The sequence below is a fragment of the Neoarius graeffei genome, chromosome 1, assembly GCF_027579695.1.
Source record: "Neoarius graeffei isolate fNeoGra1 chromosome 1, fNeoGra1.pri, whole genome shotgun sequence".
NCBI classification, from domain to species: domain Eukaryota; kingdom Metazoa; phylum Chordata; class Actinopteri; order Siluriformes; family Ariidae; genus Neoarius; species Neoarius graeffei.
The window spans coordinates 24,098,017-24,123,787 of NC_083569.1; the positions used below are offsets into that span (position 1 = coordinate 24,098,017).

Sequence of the window (25,771 nt, forward strand, 5' to 3'; positions counted from 1 at the left end):
CATAGCAACCAAGCTCGAGCTCGCAACCTGTGCAGTCTGCGCAGTTGCAACTATGTCTGTACTGCTGTGCAGCTCAATAAACCGAATGGTAATTAGTCTTTTGATTTTTCCGTGAGGTTTGCCTTATGCAAAGAAAGACAGCATAGACGTTTTTTCCTCCCTATAAGTGGGGGGGACCGAACGAGGTGAATTTAAATCTGGGTGGGACGAATCCCCCCGTCCCCCCCTCTATCTGCGCCCGTGGTGTGATGAATGCTTAAAAAAATGTTTTGAGAAAAGTCATGTCCCAGACCTGGGGTTAGGGTCATGCCTCATACATTAATAAGTCAGGACTTAATCAAAGAGCTCTCTCTTTGATTAAGTCCTGACTTATTAATTAATTATTGTGGACCCTTGGACCCACTGAGTAGTACCGGTATACTGGCCAATATTCATATAACAAGTTTGGAGGCTTTGGGATAGATTGAACTTTTAATTCCATTTTTTGACATACCAAAGGTGGCTACTGACTCCTTACCTCAACCCACAGCCGGGACCACAGTTAAGTTATAACAGGTAAGGTTGTCATGACCGTACAGTATGAAGGCTATTTACAATTCATACAATTCCATATCATAACTTAAAGACTGATAAGTGATAAGCTTGGATGAAGTGGAACAAAGTGATCCCTGGCATACAGGGTAAGAAACTGGTAAGAAAAAAATAAGACAGCAAAACATTTCATCCTGGCTCATTTATTGGGTGTCATTTTTTCATTTTGTCTATTAGCAACGTGTAATAGTCGCTCTTTAATTTCAAGAGCCTCTCTTTTTCCTTCAAAACATTCTTTTGCCTTCTAAGCACGTGTATTTCCATCTTCATTTTTTTTCCACCAAGGGTGAAGAACTGGCACCTGCAGCAGGAAGGAGAGGGGTGGCAGGAGGAGACAGAGGACCACTTGAGGGAGACGCTGCAGCTGGAAGAGGAAGAGTGCATGGAGGAGATGGAGGAGGACATGGGAGAAGAGGACATGGGAGAGGAGGACATGGGAGAGGAAGAGGAGGATCTGCTGCTTGTTGATCCTCCTGTGACCTAGGGAGGAGATATTTTTATTAGCATAACTTTGTGAGCACATTTTTGAGAGCTGGGTGTAGTTTACTCTTTCATTAAATATCACGATGCATACATTTCAGTGTCTGATTATTGCACAATGCTTACGCCTCTATCTGTAAAAATTACTGCATTGCTGGGTCAAGCAGCAATGCCAGTAATGCCTTGTATCTGACCCCAGCAGGCTGTACACCACTGATGTGTAGGCTTTGGTGCTGAGAGTTGAGAGTGATCTGTCCTTGTGAATGTTCAGCCAGATTTACATTTAAAAAGAGAGAACACGTTTGAAAAGGTTATGCCACTCAATGACCTATTTACATCTCTTTACATCGAATGCTCGTCTGTGCAGCTGTGTGTGTGTGTGTGAGTGTGATGAATGCTTCAAAAAATGTTTTGAGAAAAGTCATGTCCCAGACCCGGGGTTAGGGTTATGCCTCATACATTAATAAGTCAGGACTTAATCAAAGAGAGAGAGAGAGGACTGAGAAAGAGAGGAGTACCTGCTGCTCTGAGTGTGTTCACTGCTTCAGATGGGTTAAATGCAGAGGATGAATTTCACTGTGCTTGAAATGGGCATGTGACAAATAAAGGGTTCTTAGGTTCTTAGCAGGAAATGCAGAAAAAATGAAAAGACATTAGATTACAGGGAACTAACCATAAGTCCGGTGTTCTCTGCCAAGAGAGACAGTCACAGCTTAGGCCAAAGCTTTGCTGAAAGCAACCCAATCCCTGGACCCTTGGACCCACTGAGTAGTATACTGGCCAATATTCATATAACAACTTTGGAGGCTTTGGGATAGATTTAACTTTTAATTCCATTTTTTGACATGCCAAAGGTGGCTACTGACTCCTTACCTCAACCCACAGCTGGGACCACAGTTAAGTTATAACAGGTAAGGTTGTCATGACCGTACAGTATGAAGGCTATTTACAATTCATACAATTCCATATCATGACTTAAAGACTGATAAGTGATAAGCTTGGATGAAATGGAACAAAGTGATCCCTGGTATACAGGGATCACTTTGTGAATACACACTGGTAAGAAAAAAAATAAGACAGCAAAACATTTCATCCTGGCTCATTTATTGGGTGTCATTTTTTCATTTTGTCTATTAGCAATGTGTAATAATCGCTCTTTAATTTCAAGAGCCTCTCTTTTTCCTTCAAAACCTTCTTTTGCCTTCTAAGCATGGGTATTTCCATCTTCATTTTTTTTCCACCAGAGGTGAAGAACTGGCACCTGCAGCAGGAAGGAGAGGGGTGGCAGGAGGAGACAGAGGCCCACTTGAGGGACACGCTGCAGCTGGAAGAGGAAGAGTGCATGGAGGAGATGGAGGAGGACGTGGGAGACGAGGACGTGGGAGAGGAAGAGGAGGATCTGCTGGGTGTTGATCCTCCTGTGTCCTAGGGAGGAGATATTTTTATTAGGATAACTTTGTGAGCACATTTTTGAGAGCTGGGTGTTGTTTACTCTTTCATTAAATATCACTATGCATACATTTCAGTGTCTGATTATTGCACAATGCTTACGCCTCTATCTGTAAAAATAACTGCATTGCTGGGTCAAGCAGCACCCTCAATACCAGTGATGCTTGTATCTGACCCCAGCACGCTGTACACCACTGATGTAAGTGGGGACAGAGGCTTTGGTGCTGAGAGTTGAGAGTGATCTGTCCTGTGAATGTTCAGCCATATTTACATTTAAAAAGAGAGAACACGGTTGAAAAGGGTTATGCCACTCAACGACCTATTTACATCTACATGATCTTTGGCCCCCTTCCTCCCTAATGGGCCGAATGCTCCTCTGTGCTGCTGCTGCTGCTGTGTGTGAGTGTGATGAAGGTTTAAAAAAATGTTTTGAGAAAATTCATGTCCCAGACCCGGGGTTAGGGTTATGCCTCATAAATTAATAAGTCAGGACCTAACCGTCATCAAAGAGAGAGAGAGAGGACTGAGAAAGAGAGGACTACCTGCTGTCCTGATGTGCAATATTACAATATCACCTTGTCACTTTAACTACAATGCCACTCTAATCATATTGTCATTTTAATTTTATCCTCATGTCATTTTATTTATTTGTCATATTTTATCTGCTGCCTTTATTTAATTAATTCATTTATTTTTTCTTTTACTTTGTTACTGGCAACAGTCCTGCCATTGTATATTGTACATAATACACCTTTTTTTTTTGCTCTTGTAATGTACCGCTCTTCGCCCTTCTAATTGCCCTTTGGGGATAAATAAAGTTTTGTCTAAGTGTGCGTGTGTGTGTGTGTGTGTGTGGCAGAGGTCAGACAGGAAAAGATGAGAACCTGGGAAAGCAGCATGGTTGCTGCATTTCCCTCATTCTCAACCAGTTGTGTGAGCATCTGTCTGTGTGTGTGTTCGTGTGTGTGTCTCTGTGTGTGTAATACTGCATGGTGTGTGTGTGTGTGAGTATGTGTGTGTGTGTCTGTGTGTGTGTGTAATACTGCATGCTGTGTGTGTGTGTGTGTGTGTGTGTAATACTGCAGTGTGTGTGTGTGTGTGTGTGTGTGTCAGAGGTCAGACAGGAAAAGTTGAGAACCTGGGAAATGCAGCAACCATGCTGCTTTCCCAGGTTCTCAACTTTGTGTGTGTGTGTGTGTGTGTGTGTGTGTAATACTGCATGCTGTGTGTGTGTGTGTGTGTGTGTAATACTGAATTGTGTGTGTGTGTGTGTGTGTGTGTGTGTGTGTGTGTGTGTGTGTGTGTGTGCGCGTGTGTGTGTGGCAGAGGTCAGACAGGAAAAGTTGAGAACCTGGGAAAGCAGCATGGTTGCTGCATTTCCCTCATTCTCAACCAAGTGTGTGAGCATCTGTCACAGATAATGGATGGAAGGGCTACTAGGCAGTGTGTATGCAGGGGCGGACTTACCATTAGGCAAACCAAGGCGGTTGCCTAGGGCCCCCCAAATTTGGGAGCCCCTAACGGTCAGCCCCGTCACGGTAAACACCAAACAATATATATATGTAATCTTAATTTGTCTCTGATATTAAGTAGTCAACGATATAAATGGAAAAACACACCAAAATAGCATCAGAATATCGAATTCATGTATATATAGTATTTGTCTCAGCACCCCCCGGTTGTTTTACATTGGACTAGTCCATGATCTGACGACATAGACAGGTGCGCGACGGAAATTCAAACCAAAGCAGCGGGAACCATAAACAAGATGAAGCGCAGTTATGACAGTGTTTGCGCTAAACGGAAAAAAGGGCACAAAGCAAAAAGAATGCAGCTGCACTTCTGAAACTAACTACCTTTTTCAAATTGCCTGAGTCTGCTACAGCCTCAACCTCTGCTGTTGACTCTGTTGAGGAATGTGTTTTTGTGGAGGAGGTAGACTTTCAAGTAGGACTTTCTTTCTCATATGATTATGATGAACAATGGACATTTGGAGATTAAGGACTTTTCAGTAATGTACTGGCTGCAACCTTTAAAAACTCACATCTCTCTCTTTCTCTACCCCCCTCGCTCTCTCTCTCTCTCTCTCTCTCACACACACACACACACACACACACCTACACTCCATTATGGAATAGAAGATAGATAGAATGCCTTTATTGTCACTATACACATGTACAATGAGATTAAAGCATCTCCAATAACAGTGCAAACAGTGAGGAGAGAGAGACAGAGGGGAAGAGGGAAAAAGAAAAAAATAAAAATAATTAATTAAATAAATAAAAATAAAAAATAAATAAAATAAAAGGGAGGGGGTGTAAGGTGCACAGTCTGGTGTTGTGTTACATATTATGGAGTGAGGTATTGCACATATAAAGTATTGCACAGAGACAGTCACATTATAAGATAAAATATTACATATTATGAAGTATTGCAAGGTAAGGTAAGGTGCACAGTCCTGAGGTGTATGTGTTGTGTGTAAGGTGCACAGTCCTGAGGTGTATGGGTTGTGTGTAAGGTGCACAGTCCTGAGGTGCGTGTGTTGTGTGTAAGGTGCACAGTCCTGAGGTGTGTGTGTTGTGTGTAAGGTGCACAGTCCTGAGGTGTATGGGTTGTGTGTAAGGTGCACAGTCCTGAGGTGCGTGTGTTGTGTGTAAGGTGCACAGTCCTGAGGTGTGTGTGTTGTGTGTAAGGTGCACAGTCCTGAGGTGTATGGGTTGTGTGTAAGGTGCACAGTCCTGAGGTGCGTATGTTGTGTGTAAGGTGCACAGTCCTGAGGTGTGTGTGCTGTGTGTAAGGTGCACAGTCCTGAGGTGTATGTGTTGTGTGTAAGGTGCACAGACTTGAGGTGTGTGTGCTATGTGTAAGGTGCACAGTCCTGAGGTGTGTGTGCTGTGTGTAAGGTGCACAGTCCAGTGGTGTGTGTGCTGTGTGTAAGGTGCACAGTCCTGAGGTGTGTGTGCTGTGTGTAAGGTGCACAGTCCTGAGGTGTGTGTGCTGTGTGTAAGGTGCACAGTCCTGAGGTGTGTGTGCTGTGTGTAAGGTGCACAGTCCTGAGGTGTATGTGTTGTGTGTAAGGTGCAAAGACTTGAGGTGTGTGTGCTGTGTGTAAGGTGCACAGTCCTGAGGTGTGTGTGTGCTGTGTGTAAGGTGCACAGTCCTGAGGTGTATGTGTTGTGTGTAAGGTGCACAGTCCTGAGGTGTATGTGTTGTGTGTAAGGTGCACAGACTTGAGGTGTGTGTGCTGTGTGTAAGGTGCACAGTCCTGAGGTGTGTGTGTGCTGTGTGTAAGGTGCACAGTCCTGAGGTGTATGTGTTGTGTGTAAGGTGCACAGTCCTGAGGTGAGTGTGCTGTGTGTAAGGTGTACAGTCCTGAGGTGTATGTGCTGTGTGTAAGGTGCACAGTCCTGAGGTGAGTGTGCTGTGTGTAAGGTGCACAGTCCTGAGGTGTGTGTGCTGTGTGTAAGGTGCACAGTCCTGAGGTGTATGTGTTGTGTGTAAGGTGCACACTCCTGAGGTGTATGTGTTGTGTGTAAGGTGTACAGTCCTGAGGTGTATGTGCTGTGTGTAAGGTGCACAGTCCTGAGGTGTATGTGTTGTGTGTAAGGTGCACAGTCCTGAGGTGTATGTGTTGTGTGTAAGGTGCACAGTCCTGAGGTGAGTGTGCTGTGTGTAAGGTGCACAGTCCTGAGGTGTATGTGTTGTGTGTAAGGTGCACAGTCCTGAGGTGAGTGTGCTGTGTGTAAGGTGCACAGTCCTGAGGTGTATGTGTTGTGTGTAAGGTGCACAGTCCTGAGGTGTATGTGTTGTGTGTAAGGTGCACAGTCCTGAGGTGTGTGTGTGTTGTGTGTAAGGTGCACAGTCCTGAGGTGTATGTCTTGTGTGTAAGGTGCACAGTCCTGAGGTGTATGTGTTGTGTGTAAGGTGCACAGTCCTGAGGTGTATGTGCTGTGTGTAAGGTGCACAGTCCTGAGGTGTGTGTGCTGTGTGTAAGGTGCACAGTCCCGAGGTGCGTGTGCTGCATTTCACATTATGGAGTGAGGTATTGCACAGAGAGAGTCACCTTATAAAGTACTGCACATTATAAATTAGTAAATAGTAAAATAGTAAAGTAAATAAACTATAATGTCAGAGCATATCCGAGTTCAGGGCGGTTATGGCTTTTGGAAAGAAGCTGTTTTTTAATCGATTTGTCTTTGTCCTGATGCACCTGTAGCGCCTCCCTGAGGGCAACAGGTCAAACAGATCAAAGCCAGAACAATGGAATTTTGAAGATTAAGGACATTTCAATAATGTACTGGCTGCATCCTTTACAAACTCACAATCCCTCTGTATCTGTCTCTCAACCACTGTATTGCCTGTCACTAAATGGCTCTCTCACTCACTCACTCACTCACTCACTCACTCTCACACACACAAACTCTCTCTCTCACTCCCTCCCTCCCTCACTCCCTGCCTCACTCACACTCTCTCACACACACAAACTCTCTCTCTCTCTCTCTCTCTCTCGTACATTTATCTTGGCATCAGTCTTATCCCATTGATATGTAGAGGTTTCGATAGAGTAATATCCATTTGTGTTGTAGTTCTGATAACAGTAAGAACATTTTGTATCTCTGGTAATGTGTATCTGGTAATATGGATCCATTTGTGTTCTACTTCTGATAAGAATAAGATCATTTTATATCTGGTAATATGTATCTGTGGAGTAAAAATAATAATTGGATTTCAGGTATCCTTGTTTTATTAAAATATGGAGATTGACTCTTAAAATTGTCTCTCTCTCTGTCTACTGTCTCTTCTTCTGTTGTTTGCCTTGTCGCTCTCTCTTTCTGGTTTGATCTGAGCAATAAACACTGTCAGAATTTTGGTAAATGCTGGAGTAATCTCAAACCTGTTTCACTGTGGAGCTTATTTGGGGCACACTGTTAGTGGCAGTTTGCTATCTTTTTTTCTGAATTTACAGCAAGGAGATATGGCATGTGCCAAGTAGGGATGACCATTATTCTGTATGTGTGTTTCAAGACTGACTTTTGAGGGCCCCATGTCTGTATTTCGCCTAGGGCCCCAAAATGGCTAGAACCGCCCTGTGTGTATGACTGGTAATTACTAGCATTGGTATGGTGGCAGGCACACAGGACCGAAACCATCAGAAAACAACTTGATGGGTTTCTTTATGTATCCACACAGGGTAATTACCAATGGCACAGCAGCTGTTTTTGAGCAGGCACTCTCAGAACTCCCATGTCAATCTTTAGATTGTGCAGATGATCTAATGGAAATTTTTAATTCAAGAATGAATCATATTATGGATGCTATTGCTCCTTTAAAAACCAAAAGAGTCATAGACAAAGGAAAAGCACCCTGGAAATTAAATCCAGCAGTTAAAATGTTAAAGAGGGAATGTAGAAAGTCTGAAAGAAAATGGTGTAAATCTAAACTCCAGATTCATTATCAAATCTACAAAGGGATGTTATGTAAATACAACTTAGAAATTTCTAAAGCAAGACAGTCTTTTTTTGCTGACATTATTAATAGGAATATCAACAATGCCCATGTGCTATTTTCTACAGTTGAAAAGCTAACAAACCCATCAAGACAATTGCCTTCTGAATTTCTCTCAGTTAATACATGCAACGACTTTGCATCTTTTTTCAAAGGAAAGATTGATAAAATACGTATGAATATAGCCACACAGGTGCAAACACTTCAAAATCTGGAACCATTGGATAACAAGAGAGGGGGTCGTAATACAATGTCAACATTTAGTTTAATTGATGTTGAGACTCTGAGAAAAACAGTACAAAGTCTCAGCTCCTCCACATCTGAACTGGACATTTTACCTACAGTCTTTTTCAAATCTGTTCTTCACCTAATATCAGACGAGGTACTTCAGATTATCAACACCTCCTTATGAACTGGCATGTTTCCCTCATCTCTGAAAAAAGCGGTTGTAAAACCCCTACTGAAAAAGAATAACCTGGATGTCTCAGTACTCAACAACTACAGGCCCATATCCAATTTGTCATTCGTTGGTAAAATAATTGAAAAAATTGGTTTTAATCAATTAACTGCCTTCCTGACATCAAACGGATGTTTTGATAAGTTTCAGTCAGGTTTTCATGCCAATCATAGCACTGAAACAGCTCTTACTAAAGTCATGAATGACCTACGTCTTAATTCTGATGCTGGTAAAACATCAGTCTTGGTGCTTTTAGACTTAAGTGCTGCATTTGACACGGTAGATCATTTCATACTGTTACATCGACTGGAGCATTGGGTTGGATTTACTGGTATAGTAATCAACTGGTTAAAATCTTACCTACAACAAAGATTTTTTTATGTGGCCATTGGAGGCCACAGTTCATCACCCGTGTCCTTGAACTGTGAGGTTCCCCAGGGCTCAATCCTGGGACCATTACTATTCAATCTTTATATGCTCCCACTTGGACAAATTATTAAGAATAACTCAATAAACTTCCATAGCTATGCAGATGACACTCAGCTTTACTTAGCTATGGCTACGTTTACACTAGACCGTATCTGTCTCGTTTTCTTCGCGGACGCACTGTCCGTTTACATTAACCCCCCTGAAAAAGCGGGGAAACGGGAATCCGCCAGCGTCCACGTATTCAATCTAGATCGTATCAGCTCCGGTGCTGTGTAAACATTGAGAATACGCGAATACGCTGTGCTGAGCTCTAGCTGGCGTCTCATTGGACAACGTCACTGTGACATCCACCTTCCTGATTCGCTGGCGTTGGTCATGTGACGCGACTGCTGAAAAACGGCGCAGACTTCCGCCTTGTATCACCTTTCATTAAAGAGTATAAAAGTATGAAAATACTGCAAATACTGATGCAAATACTGCCCATTGTGTAGTTATGATTGTCTTTAGGCTTGCCATCCTTCCACTTGCAAGTAATAAGTGATATGCGCTGGGATCTCACACACAGCGGCTCAGTCCCGAATCGTGGCTTGTTCACTTCACTCGCGCGCTCTGTGAGCTGCGCAGGGCCGGAGTGCGCACCCTCCAGAGGGCACTCGCTGTTCAGGGCGGAGTGATTTGGAGCGCAGGATGCCTGCGGAGCCGAGCGTATCCGCGTATTGGTGTTGCTGTGTGCACGGCTAACGGTTTTAGTGTCAACGCGAATCGTTTTAAGAACGTTAATCTGATGATCCGCTGATTCGACGTAATGTAAACGTAGCCTAAGTCACCTAATGACTATGCCCCTCTTGAGTCTCTTCATAGATGCATTGACCAAATTAACAAATGGATGTCTCACAATTTTCTTCAGCTGAACGCAGATAAAACTGAAGTAATTATATTTGGCAAAAAGGAGGAAAGGCTTAGGATTGCCACTGTTCTTGAAACTAAGGGGCTTAAAGCAAAGGATACTGTCAAAAACCTTGGTGTCCTTATTGACAGTGAACTTAACTTCAACAGTTATATGAAAGTGGTAAAAAAGTCTGCATTCTATCACCTAAAAAACATTTCTAAACTCAGGGGTCTCATGTCAAAGCATGATCTAGAAAAACTTATTCATGCTTTCATCTCCAGTAGGGTTGATTACTGCAATAGCCTTTTCACAGGTCTTCCAAAAAAGACCATCAAAGAGCTTCAGCTAATCCAAAATGCAGCAGCAAGGGTTCTTACAAGAACAAAAAGGGTAGTCCGTATCACTCCAATCCTAAGGTCTCTGTACTGGCTCCCAGTGAGATATAGAATTGACTTTAAGGCATTACTTCTTCTATTTAAAACATTAAATGGGATGGGACCCAGCTACCTACTGGATATGTTTCAATTATATGCACCAACTAGGTATCTAAGATCACAGGAGAAAAACTTGCTAGTAATACCAGCTGTCAAAATAAAGTGTGGTGAAGCAGCCTTTATGGCCCTTTTCCACTACCCTTTTTCAGCTCACTTCTGTTAGGGTTTTGCTGGGATTCGAACCTGGTTCGTTGGTGTGATGATCCAGCAAACCCCCACTAGGCCACCAGGGGAATGACTCAAATGCAGAGGCGTGAGGCGGAAGTAGAAAAAGTAACAAAAGGTTTATTTATACTATGTACACTATATACAATCCAGGGCAAAACAAAAAAAACAAAAACAAAGAGTATAATTCAAAAAGAAAAAGGCAAAAATGCAAAAGCTCAGAAGATCCACAAAACATAGTACAAAGGAAACTGGAGATAAACATAACAGCACAAAGACTCCGTGACAAGAGGACTGAACTCAGGGGTATAAATACACCAACTAATTAAGGACACAGGTGAAGATAATTAGGACTAACAGGCAATTAACAAAAAAAAAAAAAAACACAAAACACAGGAACAGTGGCGGCCTCTAGAGGCCAAAATAAATATGACACGAAAAGGAAATAACAGCGGCCTCTAGAGGCCAAAACAGTCCAAGTCCTAACAGGACCCCCCCCCCCTAGGAGCGTCTCCTAACGTTCCCAGGGCGATCCGGATGGGCCGAATGGAAGTCCCGACACAGTTCTTTATCCAGGACATCCCGAGCAGGAACCCAGCAGCGCTCCTCAGGACCATAGCCCTCCCAGTCCACCAGATATTGCAACCCGCCGCGGACCCGGCGGGAGTCAAGCAGGCGATGCACAGTGAACACAGTCTGCCCCTGGAAGATGCGGGGGGGTGGGGGGTTCCTAGGGGCAGGGGCATACGTAGACGTCAGTACAGGCCGCAACAGGGAAACATGGAAAGTGGGGTTGATCCTCAGAGTCCGGGGCAACTGGAGCCGGTAGGAGACAGGGTTCACCCTGCGCACCACCTTGAAGGGGCCAATGTAGCGAGGAGCAAGCTTGCGGTTCTCCACCCGCAGCGGAAGGTCCTTAGTGGACAGCCAAACCCGCTGCCCAGGGCGGAAAGTGTGTGCAGGTCTTCTATGGCGGTTGGCCTGAGTCTGGTTGGTTCTGGAGGTCTGTATGAGGGTCTTCCTAACCTTGCTCCAGGTCTTGCGACACCGTCTCACATATTGGTTGACCGAGGGCACCCCCGCGTCCTCCTCCTGGTCCGGGAACAGAGGTGGCTGGAACCCGAATTGGCACTGGAATGGCGACAGCTTGGTGGCCGATGACTGCAGGGTGTTGTGGGCGTACTCTGCCCATGGCAGCCAGGTGCTCCACGATGTCGGGTTATCCAATAGAGGCCAGACCGTCCTTGATGGGGTCAGACAGACCATGGTGGAAGGCTGACACCAGGGCAGTCTCGTTCCATCCACTTACTGCTGCGAGTGTTCGGAACGAGATGGCGTAATCTGCGACGCTTCCTCCTTGCCGGATGGACATGAGCTTTCGGGCTGCGTCGGTACTGATGTCTGCCTGATCGAAGACCCGAAGCATCTCTTCAGAAAACAGCTGGAAATCAAAAGCACTCAGGTCCCTGTCTTTGCCAGATAGCAGTAGCCCAGGCTCGCGCCTTACCAGCTAATAAGGTGATCACAAAGGCAATCTTGCGGCGATCCGTAGTGTAGGTGGTAGGCTGAAGCTCAAAGGTGAGTTGACACTGGGTAAGGAACTCTCGGCACTCACTGTGCTTGCCGTCATACCTCTGTGGTGCAGGAAGGCTGGGTTCGCGAGGTGAAGAAGGCAGCATGGCAGGAGGCACTGGAGCAGGAGTGGGAGCTGGATCAGGAGCAGGAACTGGATCAGGAGATGCAGGCAGAGATGTCAGCTGTGCCAGGGTTTTCCCAATTTGCTGAAGTAGTTCCTCATGGCGAGCAAGGGCCTCACGTTGGCTGGTGAGCGTACGTCCATGAGCGTCCATGGTCGCTCCGAAACGTGTCAAAGCTGCCATAATTCCCTGAAGGTTGGCCAGGTAGACAGTTGAAGCAGCCTCTGCTGAGTCGGTCATGACGGAGTCTTTCTGTTAGGGTTTTGCTGGGATTCGAACCTGGTTCGTTGGTGTGATGATCCAGCAAACCCCCACTAGGCCACCAGGGGAATGACTCAAATGCAGAGGCGTGAGGCAGAAGTAGAAAAAGTAACAAAAGGTTTATTTATACTATGTACACTATATACAATCCAGGGCAAAACAAAAAAAACAAAAACAAAGAGTATAATTCAAAAAGAAAAAGGCAAAAATGCAAAAGCTCAGAAGATCCACAAAACACAGTACAAAGGAAACTGGAGATAAACATAACAGCACAAAGACTCCGTGACAAGAGGACTGAACTCAGGGGTATAAATACACCAACTAATTAAGGACACAGGTGAAGATAATTAGGACTAACAGGCAATTAACAAAAAAAAAAAACACAAAACACAGGAACAGTGGCGGCCTCTAGAGGCCAAAATAAATATGACACGAAAAGGAAATAACAGCGGCCTCTAGAGGCCAAAACAGTCCAAGTCCTAACAGCTTCAGCTCACTTCAGCCCGACACGGCTCGCGTTTCGACTACCAAAAACCAGCACGACTCAGCTCGTTTCAGCCCTGCTTAGCCCCTAAAACTCGCACCGTTTTGGAGTGGGGCTGAAGCGAGCCAAACCGTGCCGACTGAGGCTGGGGGCGTGAGCAGACACTCCCCTGTGCACTGATTGGTGAGGAGGAGTGTCCTCACATGCCCACACACGCCCCGCGAGCGCGCTGGGATCTGTAAACACCGCAAACCCGGAAGAAGAATAGTTATGAATTACGAGAATTTCTGAAGCCTTATGCACCTCGCCTCGTCTATACGCTCTTGCCAGTATCTGTTGGCGTTGTAGGTGACAACAAGCCACAGCACCGAGACCAGCAACACTAACGACTCCATGTCCTCCATGTTTATTGTTTACTATTCGGGTCGTGAGACTACCGCTTAAAAGATCACTGAATCAGTGACATACAGAGCATCGTGGACGAGTTCGCGGAGCGCAAGGCTCGTCGTATGCCCTTCAAATAATGCGCGCAGTAGGCTATTGATGTTTTATTATGAGCCATGTACAGTATGTCGCCGAATGTTTTTTTGTTTGAGTTACATGTTCGTTTGAAGGACTTAATGTACAAAATAACATAGTTGCACCCCGTAGTGTTGAAATTGGTAAACACAGTGCATTCAGTGAGGTTTGCACCGCCCTCCTTTTATTTCTGACTCTTCCTGTCACCACTCTGAGCGCTCATTCGTATGCCCTTCAAATAATGTGCGCAGTATAGGCTACTGATGTTTTATTATGAGCCATGTACAGTATCCTAATGTTTTTTGTTTCTGAGTTACATGTTCGTTTGAAGGACTTGATGTACTAAATAACATAGTTGCACCCGGTAGTGTTGAAATTGGTAAACACCGCAGTTGCGGACATTTTGTAGCCTAAAATGATGTTATGATAAGCTTTAATAAAGGGCCCGGTCATTTGCCCCGCCCCCGGCCCGGCTCTGACTTGTTCCGCCACTGTCACTGATGTCACTGTTTGCGCTGCTTAACGACATCACGTGACGTCCACCCACTTTCGCTAACTCCACCCAATGTGTCCACCCACTTCCAGCCAGCACGGTTCAGCGCGGTTGTAGTCGAAATGCAACTTCAACAGCCCCGCTCAGCTCGACTCAGCTCGACTCGGCACGGCACGGCTCAGCCGCGTTTGTAGTGGAAAAGCGGCATTAGTTGCTATGCTGCTAAGCTTTGGAACCAACTTCCAGATGATATCAAAAATGCTCCTACTGTTGTTAGTTTTAAATCCAGGCTCAAGACAAAGCTGTTTTCAGATGCTTTCACTTGATTAATTTTTTACCTAAAGTGTAATTAATTTCCTTTAACATAATTTCTTTTAATTTTGATTTTAATGATTTTACTTTAATTCTTTATTTTAATTTCTTTTTAATTTTGGATTTTAATGATTTCACTTTTACTTTAATTCTTTGTTACTGTTCTTATGTTTTTAATTTTGTGAAGCACATTGAATTGCCTGTGTGTATGAAATGCGCTATACAAATAAACTTGCCTCGCCTTGCCTTATTTTTTTGGCAATTTTTGATATAAAACAAAAGAGGCTGTCTATGATATAAGAAAATTCTACAACCCAGAAACAGATGGGAGCTCCGCTTTTAGGCAGTGCCTGAATCTACTGGTATTACGAAGACCAGCAGCTGTTTTTTTTTTCTCTCACTTTAATGAAATACTCCAGAAAATGTCTGTTATAAAATAAACAACCAAAATTATTTTGAATTGGCTGTGAGATTACATTGCAGACTTTCAGTTTGAAATTGTGTGTATTTAGTTTCTCTTTCCATCTGCCCAACCCCCTCCCTCCCTCCCTCTCTCGCTACACATGCGACTCCTGAGATCCCAGTGACCCCGTCTTGCCACCATCGCCTTCTGGCTTCATCCTTCAGGATAAATTCTATAAATGTAACATTTATATCCGGAATTTATATATTTCTGTAAAGCTGCTTTGTGATGATGTCCATGGTTAAAAGCATTTTACAGGCAAAATTGAATTTAATTGTACAGCACCCTCCACAATTATTGGTACCCCTCATTAAGATATGTTCTTAGGCTTCTAATAAATTAATTTTTTTTATAAATAATATAGGACAACAATGCCAAAAAAAGAGAAAACTCCAACCTTTAATTCAAGTGCATTTATTCAGTGGGAAAAATCCCACATTAAGAAATAATTATTTTACATGAAATCATGTGTGCCACAATTATTGGCACCCCTGATGTTAATACTTTGTACAACTCCCTTTTGCCAACAAGACAGCACTTAATATTCTCCTATAACATTTCACAAGATGGGAGAGGGATATTCGACCATTCCTCTTTGCACAATCTCTCTAAATCATCCAGAGTCCTGGGTCCTCTCCTATGCACTCTCCTCTTCAGCTCACCCCACAGATTTTCAATTGGGTTGAGGTCTGGGGACTGAGATGGCCATGGGAGGAGCTTGATTTTGTGTCTGGTGAGCCATTTTTGTGTAGATTTGGCCACATGTTTAGGGTCATTATCTTGCTGAAAGACCCAGTGATGACCCATCTTCAGCTTTTGGGCAGAGGCCACCAGATTTTGATTTGAAATGTCTTGGTATTTCAAAGAGTTTGTGATGCCATGCACGCTAACAAGGCCTTTGGAAAAGAAACAGGCCCACAGCATCACCGATCCTCCCCCATACTTCACAGTGGGCATGAGGTGCTTTTCTGCATACTCATCTTTTGTAATGTATTAAGAGTGTTGCCAAAAAGCTCTATCTTGGTCTCATCTGACCAAAGCACATGGTCCCAGTTGAAGTCCCAGTACCACTTAGCGAACTCCAGATGTTTACGTTTATGCTTGTAAGTGAGAAAAGGCGTTTTCTGTGCATGCCTCCCAAACAGCTTGTTGGCATGGAGATAGCACCTGATGGTTGTTATGGAGACTTTGTGACCCCAAGATGCTACTCTTTGATGCAATCCTCTAACAGTGAGCTTTGGAGAACTTTTTACTTCTCTTACCATCCTCCTCATTGTGTGTGGTGGCAAGATAAACTTGCATCCTCGTCTAGGCTTGTTTGCCACTGTTCCAGTTGTTTTAAACTTCTTGATGATTCCTCTGACTGTAGATATGGGCCGGTGTAGGCGAGTGGCTATTTTCTTGTAGCCATTGCCTGACTTATGAAGGTCGACACACATCTGCCTTACTTGAATGGTGTGTTCTCTTGTCTTTCCTATGTTGAAGAGTGGATAAGAGAAATAGACCTCTCACATCATATTTATACCCCAGGGAAACAGGATGTGATGAATTACTAATTAAAGGTTCCTAGATAATCTGATCAACTTTATAAACTACAGTAGAAATGACAGAAATGCTTCAATTACATTTATTTTCTAGGAATTGTTATGGATGCCAATAATTGTGGAACAGGTGATTTTATGAAAAATAATTATTTCTTAGTCAGGGATTTTCATCATCATCATCATCATCATCTCTAGCCACTTTATCCTGTTCTACAGGGTTGCAGGCAAGCTGGAGCCTATCCCAGCTGACTACGGGCGAAAGGCCGGGTACACCCTGGACAGTGGTGTAGTGGTTAGCACTGTCGCCTCACAGCAAGAAGGTCCGGGTTCGAGCCCCGTGGCTGACAAGGGCCTTTCTGTGCGGAGTTTGCATGTTCTCCCTGTGTCCATGTGGGTTTCCTCCGGGTGCTCTGGTTTCCCCCACAGTCCAAAGACATGCAGGTTAGGTTAACTGGTGACTCTAAATTGACCATAGGTGTGAATGTGAGTGTGAATGGTCGTCTGTGTCTATGTGTCAGCCCTGTGATGACCTGGTGACTTGTCCAGGGTGTACCCCGCCTTTCGCTCGTAGTCAGCTGGGATAGGCTCCAGCTTGCCTGCGACCCTGTAGAACAGGATAAAGCAGCTAGAGATAATGAGATGAATATCGTAACTATCACTGCACAGTTGTTTTCTTTAAAATTATGTGCATGGTGATTTTGTCCAATGACACTGAGGTTATAAAATAGGAATTTTCTCAGTGCAGAGTAGCAGCGTGAAAATGGCTTGGATGTTACTGCTGGTGAACATGTTGTTTTACTGGGCCACGTTTTAGCCACTATTTCATACTTGTTCCATTGCCTGATCACAGAAACAGAAAAAAAATGTACATGAGAACAGCTTTATTGGGAATTAGGCTGTATTAAAATCATGTCCATCTGCAGCTATGAGGTCACTGAGGTCTGGACCTCAGTATTTTTTGTTTAGAGCTAAAAAATAATAATAATTAAAAAAAGTTTAAACCTAAAGACAACTGGATAAAAAGCAAACTTCTCTGATAAGATGACTGCATGGTGTCCAAACATGTCTTCTCACCAGCCATCATCACGTGGTTCCCCTTGAAGTCTTTTTTGTTGATGTTATCAACTGTACATTGATGGAGACTTGAATGCAAAGTGTTTTGCAGAAATTGCACACCAAAGACACCTTCAGATCTTCAGTAAGCTCATTGATCTTCAAACTGTCCAAATGGAGCCACCATCACCAGCAGAAAGTGGTCTTCAGGTGATGAGAAATCTTGAGCACTTGCTCACCTTCTAGCGTCAACGTTCTCAATGTCCCCTCTTTTGGCTGGATCATCTTTCTGCATTCAAAATGTCCATTATAGGCCCCAGTGAGGATTGAACTCACAACCTCTGGTTTACTAGACCAGCGCTCTTACTACTGAGCTATGGAGCCTTTATGCTTTCATAGCAGCTAAAGATTGGGGCTACAGCAGAACTTTGAAGCCCCTGTGCCAATCCTCAAAAACAGCCCACAGAAACTGCTGTAACCTCACTCACAACTTTAGTTCCTAGCTGCAGTTAATGTCTGTTTACTATTTGCCTCACAAAAAATTGACACACATTTTAAATAATGCAGTGTGTCAATCGTAGAGTGGGCTGTGGGCTGTACATTCTGGCTACTTTCTCATCTGAGCTAACAAAAACACTGGACAAGCCAAGCCCTCAAGAGACAAACCATAAGCACCATGAGTGACCTCACTGATCTTCAAGTTCTTCATGTGGGGCCATCCTCAGCAGCAGCCAGTGGTTTCCAGGTGATGAGAACTCCAACCAAAAAAAGCTGACCAGTATTTTTGGTTCTTTAAAAAAAAAGTAATTTTCTCAACCTCATGCTTTTTCCATGCATATCTCATAGACTTCTTTTTCCAAGTTTCCTAGTGCTACATAGTCCAAAATTATAATTGTGTAACCAGGAAGTTATAAATATGTGCAGCACAATAAGAATCCTTTAGAGTTTCAGCTGCCCTTTTGAGTCTGGTTCCTCTCAAGGTTTCTTCCTCATGTCATCTGAGGTAGTCTTCCCTTGCCACCGTCGCTGCAGGCTTGCTCATTGGGGATAGATTAGGGATAAAATTAGCTCATGTTTTAAGTCATTCAAATTCTGTAAAGCTGCTTTGCGACAATGTTTATTGTTAAAAGCACTATACAAATAAACTTGACTGTTTTGAGGAAACAGTGAGAACTCACAAGCACCACTGTTCCCCAGTCCCAACATCTCTGATCAGAACTCTCTAACTTCAGAAGGTAGGTCAAAGGCCACAGTGAGAATTGAACTCACCACTCCTGGTTTACAAAACCAGTGCTCTAAACACTAAGCTATGGAGCCTTAAGCATGTACCTATCTAGCATAGATTCAGCCCAAAGCAGAACCTTGAGGACCCTCTGCTTATCCTAAAATACCACTTGTCCACCAAGTCACCACTTTTCCACTGAGGGCTGGTTCCAAGCTGGTGCCTAATCTTGAGCCAGTTCTTGAAGTTTCCACAGCCAAAGAACCAGCTCTCAGCCAGGAAAACTGGTCCCAGAGTGCCACCAAATCTTTGCTGGTCTAGAACCAAAAAACGCTTATGTCAGTGGCTAGGACTTGTTTTGCTGGGAAACAATCTTGAAGGTTTTTTTTTTTGTACAACATTTAAAGGAACAGTCCACCATACTTCCATAATGAAATATGCTCTTATCTGAATTGAGATGAGCTGCTCCATACCTCTCCGAGCTTTGCGCGACCTCCCAGTCAGTCAGACGCAGTCAGATGCGCTGTCACTCCTGTTAGCAATGTAGCTAGGCTCAGCATGGCCAATGGTATTTTTTGGGGCTGTAGTTAGATGCAACCAAACTCTTCCATGTTTTTCCTGTTTACATAGGTTTATATGACCAGTGATATGAAACAAGTTCAGTTGCACAAATTGAAACGTAGCGATTTTCTATACTATGGAAAGTCCGCACTATAATGACAGGCATACTAACACCTTCTGCGCACTTCAGCAGCACATTGATACGGAGCTCAGATATCAGTGCGCTGCCGAAGCATGCAGAAGGTGTTAGTACGCCTGTCATTATAGTGTGGACTTTCCATAGCATAGAAAATCGCCACTTTTCAATTTGTGTAACTGAACTTGTTTCATATCACTGGTCATATAAACCTATGTAAACAGGAAAAACGCGGAAGAGTTTGGTCGCATCTAACTACAGCCCCAAAAAATACCATTGGCCATGCTGAGCCTAGCTACATTGCTAACAGGAGTGACAGCGCATCTGACTGCGTCTGACTGACAGGGAGGTCGCGCAAAGCTCGGAGAGGTACAGCTCGTCTCAATTCAGATAAGAGCATATTTCATTATGGAAGTACGGTGGACTGTTCCTTTAAGGGTTCGTCTCTGAGAAACAACCAAAAACTTCACATGAGGAAGAAACATTGAGAGCAACCAAACTCAAAAGAGAACCCATCCTCATCTGGGTCACACCAGATAGTGAGATTATAAATAAGTTCCCTTCTATAACTTTGTGCCACATTGTCAAAATTTGCAACAGACCCCTTGCACTGACATCACACTTACATTAGCAACCATTTCTGCCCATGTCCTGGGGGAGAAGTGAACTTTGTTTACATACTGAAGGCAAGCGATATTGCAGATGTCAGACATCTGCAGTTCAAAGAAAGCTATCACTAAAAAAGCTTTACTACTGGATTGCTTGGATGAGAGAAGCAAAGGATAGATACATGCAGAAGTTAGAGTTTATTTATGGTTATGATCCATGCAAAATTACTCGAAATGATTGGAGTGATGAAGTCCATTTGTGGCCTAGGTTTACCTCCATGGATGTTGGAATGTACCTTCTCACAGCATTTTCTCTGTTTTAATAAAAAAATAATAAAAAAACAAAACTTATTGTTTGCTGAAAGAGAAGGGCAGGGAGGATTGAGAATCCAGCAGCTGTGGTTTGTTTACACCCAGTACTAAAACTTGTAGCATCCTAGCAATCACTGCAAATACGCCTGCAAAAAGCAAGAATCAGAGACAGTTTCACTAACTCTTTACATGCCAGCAGCCAAATCAGTTTTCCTGACCACCACTTCATTCACCGATAGTAAACTCACATGCAAATTACATGAATGAATACAACCTCTGTTCTATTCCAGGTTAAGCACTCGCAAAGAATGACTGAAAAACTTCTAACTCTGTGGATTGTTGGTGAATAAAATGGCAAGATCATGGCAGCAAACTGCAGTCTGTCTCGTCTCATCTTCTTCCACTTATCTGGGGCCGGGTCACGGATCCACACTGCACCGGCCCCCTACAGCTACCTTTGTGGGTGGTGAACCCACAGGAGGTCGGGCCCACGTCACCACTTCGGGCTGAGCCCAGCCGGGCCCCGTGGGCAAAGGCCCAGCCACCAGGCGCTCACATACGAGCCCCAACCCCAGGCCTGGCTCCAGGGTGGGGCCCTGGCTGCACCATACCGGGCGACGTCACGGTCCTTGATTGAGAATTATCCATAAGGGGCTTTGGTGAACTGCTCTTGGTCTGGCCTGTCACCTAGGACCTGTCTGCCTTGGGAGACCCTAACAGGGGTGTAATGCCTCCGACAACATAGCTCCCAGGATCAACTGCAGTCTGTACTCATTGATTTTCAAACTGTCCATCTGGGACCATTCCTCACCAGCAGAAAGTGGTCTTCAGGTGATGAGAAATCATGAGCAGCACTTTCTCACCTTCTGGTGTCAGCCTCCTCAATATTCCCTCTTTTGTGTGGATCATCTTTCTACCTTCAAAGTGTCCCTTATAGGCCCCAGTGAGGATTGAACTAACAACCCTCGATTTATAAGGCCGGTGCTCTCACCACTGAGCTAATTTTCAGAAGGCTAACACGTCGACGGAAACAAAGGGTTTGGGACGTGACAGCTTGCTTGACCAAAAGGAGCTTGCACTTGAGACAGTCTGTGCATTTTACCTCAGAAGCTCCACTGAGATTTAAACTCAGATCACTGGAGTCAAAGTCCAGAGTGCTAACCATTACACCATGGACCCAAGACATAGCTGGAAGATTGTTTTCACCACCAAATTACTACCTGGCAAAAAAATAAACATGTCCTTGGTCAGAGGCTGAGACATACACAAACTACACTCCTCAATGCTGAAAGAAAGCAAAAGTAACATGAACCTGCTTTCCTCCACACATCTCATGCAACCATCTGAAACTTGGAGCAGGATCCTGCAGACATGAAAAAGCCAAACCTTTGAAGGATATAATGAAATTCCAGCAGCATATGATTTAAGGTTTTACCTTAAATCATCAACCTGTTGGAAAAAAACAAAAACAAATTAAAGGAACCCTGGACTGCTGGCTACATGGTTAATCATTCGTTGTTCTCATCTCATTATCTCTAGCCACTTTATCCTGTTCTACAGGGCCGCAGGCAAGCTGGAGCCTAGCTGACTATAGGCAAAAGGTGGGATACACCCTCAACAAGTCACCAGGTCATCACAGGCAACCATTCACACTCACTTTAGAGTCACCAGTTAACCTAACCTGCATGTCTTTGGAGAAAACCAGAGCACCCAGAGGAAACCCATGCAGAGAACATGCAAACTCCGCACAGAAAGGCCCTACCCAGCCACAGGGCTTGAACCTGGATCTTCTTGCTGTGAGGCAACAGCACTAACCACTACACCACCATATCATTTGTTGCTGTTTGTATTAATTTCTAGTTTTGTAGTTTTTCAATCAATGTCAACAGCCAATTAACATTGCAGCCACATGAAAATCCAGGTCAAAGGTCGCATGTTATTCCATGAAATAAAACTTTATATTTTCCATCTAAAAATATAAAATATCTACTGATGTTGTAATATGTGGTAGATATTTACAACAAGCTGAAAAATAAATAAATACACAAATAAATAAAATTTAATCTGAATGGAATAGAAAAATATGAATATTTCAAGCTTGTAATTTTGTATATGCTAGGAATTTAATTCTGATCTCATTCTATTTATTGCAGTAGGATTCCAAATACTCTCTAAGCATTCCACGCCAAAATGTTTTTCAAGCACTTATTTTTGCAAAGGCATGCCAGCTGAAGCCTCTCAGGCTCCGATCTGAAAATATTGGGACCTGAGGGAAGTGGTGCATGTATTGTTGCTTGTGAGTTCTCACTGCTGCTGAGGAAGGTGCAGTTTCTTCAAAACATCTTGCACTCAAATCTCTCTCTTTGAGCCTTTGATACCATCAACAACACTGGATGAACAGCCAGACAGACGGATGGATGGACAGAACCTGTTTCTATATCCCCCACCAAACTTCATTTGTTGCATCCCATTAATACACTTTACAATAGATTATTAGATTCTAATAGAATAGATGAGCCAAAATAATTGGAGATCTTTTTTAATGGGCAGAAAAGCAGAAAAGGTTGAGAACCCCTGGCATACATCACATCAGGGGAGTGAAACTCAAGCACTGGAGAGCTTAAACCCAACAGGGATTTTTACAAACACAAATTTCACCCACAATTCCTAATTCTGAACAGGATTTGGTTTTAGGGTATGTAAAATGACATAATAGATTGTTTAACCAAAGACAAAAGTGTTTTTACTGGCAACTTTTGACAGTCAGTGTGTGTTTCAAAACATTGTTTAAGATCCTCTAGGGCAAGACTTGAGTGTCTCATGACTAAAACAAATAGCAGAAATATTGTGACTATTTTCTCTTTGCATGTGCAAAAGTTCTGAAGATTCCTGACACAAGAAGGACACTGTATAAAATATGGAAGCGTATTGATGCCACACCAGAAAAAAAGAGTAAAAATCAGTATCACATCATAATTTGAAAAATTTATTGTTATAACAATATATTTTTCATCCTATAACAATATATTTTCATGTTATTACATGAAACATTTTACCTTATGACATGATAATTTATATTGTTAAAACGTGAAACTTTTCACATGAAAATGCGATAACTTTAAACTCATTTTTGAACCAAGGGCTTGAATGAGGTGTGTGAAGAATAAACTGGGTAATATGGCTCATTAACATGATTTAATCAAGTTCTATTTCATGCTTGAGTTGAACTGCGGTAAACTTATAAATATATTCATAAATTCAAACTTCCCGGACCAATAACTCTGAAAGATTTAACCAGAAAACTGTGTGACATATCAAGTGAAAGCACTGGTTCCCTGCTGTCCACCAGGCACCCAACAGAGTCACACCATAATAATGTCATGGTGTCTGGCGCATGGGATGCGGTGTCAAAGAAAGGAATAAATATGTATTCATAACTGTGATGTGTATCTCTTTTTTGGTGTCAATGTGACAAGACAATGCAGCAATTCTTGACACGAAATCCACTACACTGCACAATTTGATGGTTCATATGCTATAACATTATTATTCTAGTCAGGCTGATTTTGTGTCCTTGTAAATATTTTGCTCATACACTCATCAGGAACTGCACTTTTAGGTAGTGCCTAAATATCTATATTCTTCTATTTGGGAACACGATGATTTCTGCTTGCACCGGTGCAATCACAGTTTCACTTTTGTGCTACATAATTATACTATATGAACTTTCCTGAATAAAATCAGAGGAAATTAATATTTATTTGAGGAAAATCATTGAAATAACTTGGCACAATGCATATACTCATTCATACATGTGGCGATTTGTATAAATGCAAAATGTTTGCAGCAAACTTGTGATTGGTTTATAGCATACAAATTAGTTTTTTTCCTTCTACTCGTTTGCTTTTTGTGTTGTTGATATAATTGTGTTTATTTAATATTTTCTATAATAATAATAATAATAATAATAATAATAATAATAATAATAATCGATATGTGCAGTGATGTTGGTGATTCTACACTGTGTAAGAGTGAAGTGGTTGAATATCTTTGTCATAAATCTTTTTGCACTTTGTACACAGTCCCTGAGCACTCATCTCACAGCCAGCAAATTTACTGCAAACAGCAAACATTCTAGCAAACCTGTGGCAAAAAATAGAATTAGGGATCAATTGTTTGCCTTAAGTTTTCCACAAAGTTAGCCATAAGTGCACCAGAGGTTTGACACAAAATTAATTTGCATGTAAAAATATGACCTTGCCACAAATTTGTGGCAACATTGCCAAAGGTTCACCACAACTGTCTAACAGAAACCTGATTTTTTTTTAAATCCTGATGTAATTATTGAATAATAATTGATTTTAAAATTAAATTATTTGCACTGCATAGTTGTGACTATTAGCTGTTTCTGCTTCCAGTTTGCATTTGCTTACAATGTGCTAAAATCAGGTTCCATATATGATGCTGAATGTAAAGCCAGGATTATTCAGTGAGAATCATCAATCAGTCAATAGCATTGGTGACACTGTCATGTGATGCTGTGGGGCGGAGCTTCAGGAACCTTTATGATCTTGATATATCAGAGCACAGAAAGAATATTCTCATTCAGCTGAGACCATTCGTCATGTTCACTGTTATATTCATGTGTCTGTGGCTCTCACTCGGTGAGTTAACATTTTTCTGTGACTTCAGAAATATTAAGTGTTGAATTAGTGATTAATTAGTCTGTGTGGTGTTAAAAACAGCAGAATGGGGGTCTGACTTATGTAGTTCTGGCTTGATTATGTAAAGGTTAAAACCATTATATTCTCCTTTCTATGACAGGTGACTCCATGGCAGATTCAATAGAGCCACTTTTCACCCATGAAGTTGTTCATGAAGGTGGTGCTGTTACTCTGTCCTGCAAATATGAAACAAGTAAGATATCACCCACCCTACAGTGGTACAGACAATATCCAAAATCTAAACCTGAGGTCCTTCTTTATGTTCAAAGTGGAACTCTAAGTTCCAACTGTCCCCCAAGAATGTCTGCTAAAGTTAATGAAAATAATAACCAAGTGGATCTGCTCATCTCCTCTGATGCTGTATCAGACTCTGCACTATACTACTGTGCTCTGCCGCCCACAGTGACAGGAAATCCAACTGCACTGTACAAAAACTTTCACACAGTTTTGTTTATATTGTAGGCAGTTCTGCGGATGATTTTGAGAAATGTTTAGCAGGAATCTCTCTTTCACTCTGAAGATTTATAAAGGGATTATATTTTTGCCACATGTTACATTATTAGAAGGCAGAATTCATTCTTTGGTAACCATTATATGCTGGTCAGGGTCGGGGTGATTATGGAGCCTGTACTGGAATCTCCTGGGCATAATGTGGGAATAAACCCTGAATGGGATGTCAGTCCTTCGCAGAGCACCATGTACAAACCATTTCGCACACTCATTCACACCTAGGGGCATTTTATCCCAGCAAATTTCCTACAGTCTTGTTTTTTTGGAGGTGGAATGAAACTAAAGAACCCATGTGGGGTGATGTAAAACTGCTTGTGTCACAGTGCTGCGAGTAAAACAAATACTCATCAAATTATCACATTTTTACAAATTGTCTGCTTAAAATGTGTGGTGGTGTGCTGTTATGTCTTTTT

At 42.8% G+C, this 25,771-nt stretch overlaps 1 protein-coding gene and 2 non-coding genes across 3 annotated transcripts in view; all 3 read right to left on the reverse strand.

Moving 5' to 3' along the window:
* The window catches only part of LOC132892138 (NACHT, LRR and PYD domains-containing protein 12-like), a 445,190-nt gene that overhangs the window by 368,692 nt on the left and 50,727 nt on the right, over positions 1-25,771 (reverse strand). The gene's annotated exons all lie outside the window — the stretch shown is intronic.
* On the reverse strand, positions 17,597-17,669 carry trnat-agu (transfer RNA threonine (anticodon AGU)). Its single transcript has one exon. It is a non-coding gene; the product is annotated as a tRNA-Thr (tRNA).
* Positions 21,232-21,303, reverse strand: trnaq-uug (transfer RNA glutamine (anticodon UUG)). The gene has a single exon. It is a non-coding gene; the product is annotated as a tRNA-Gln (tRNA).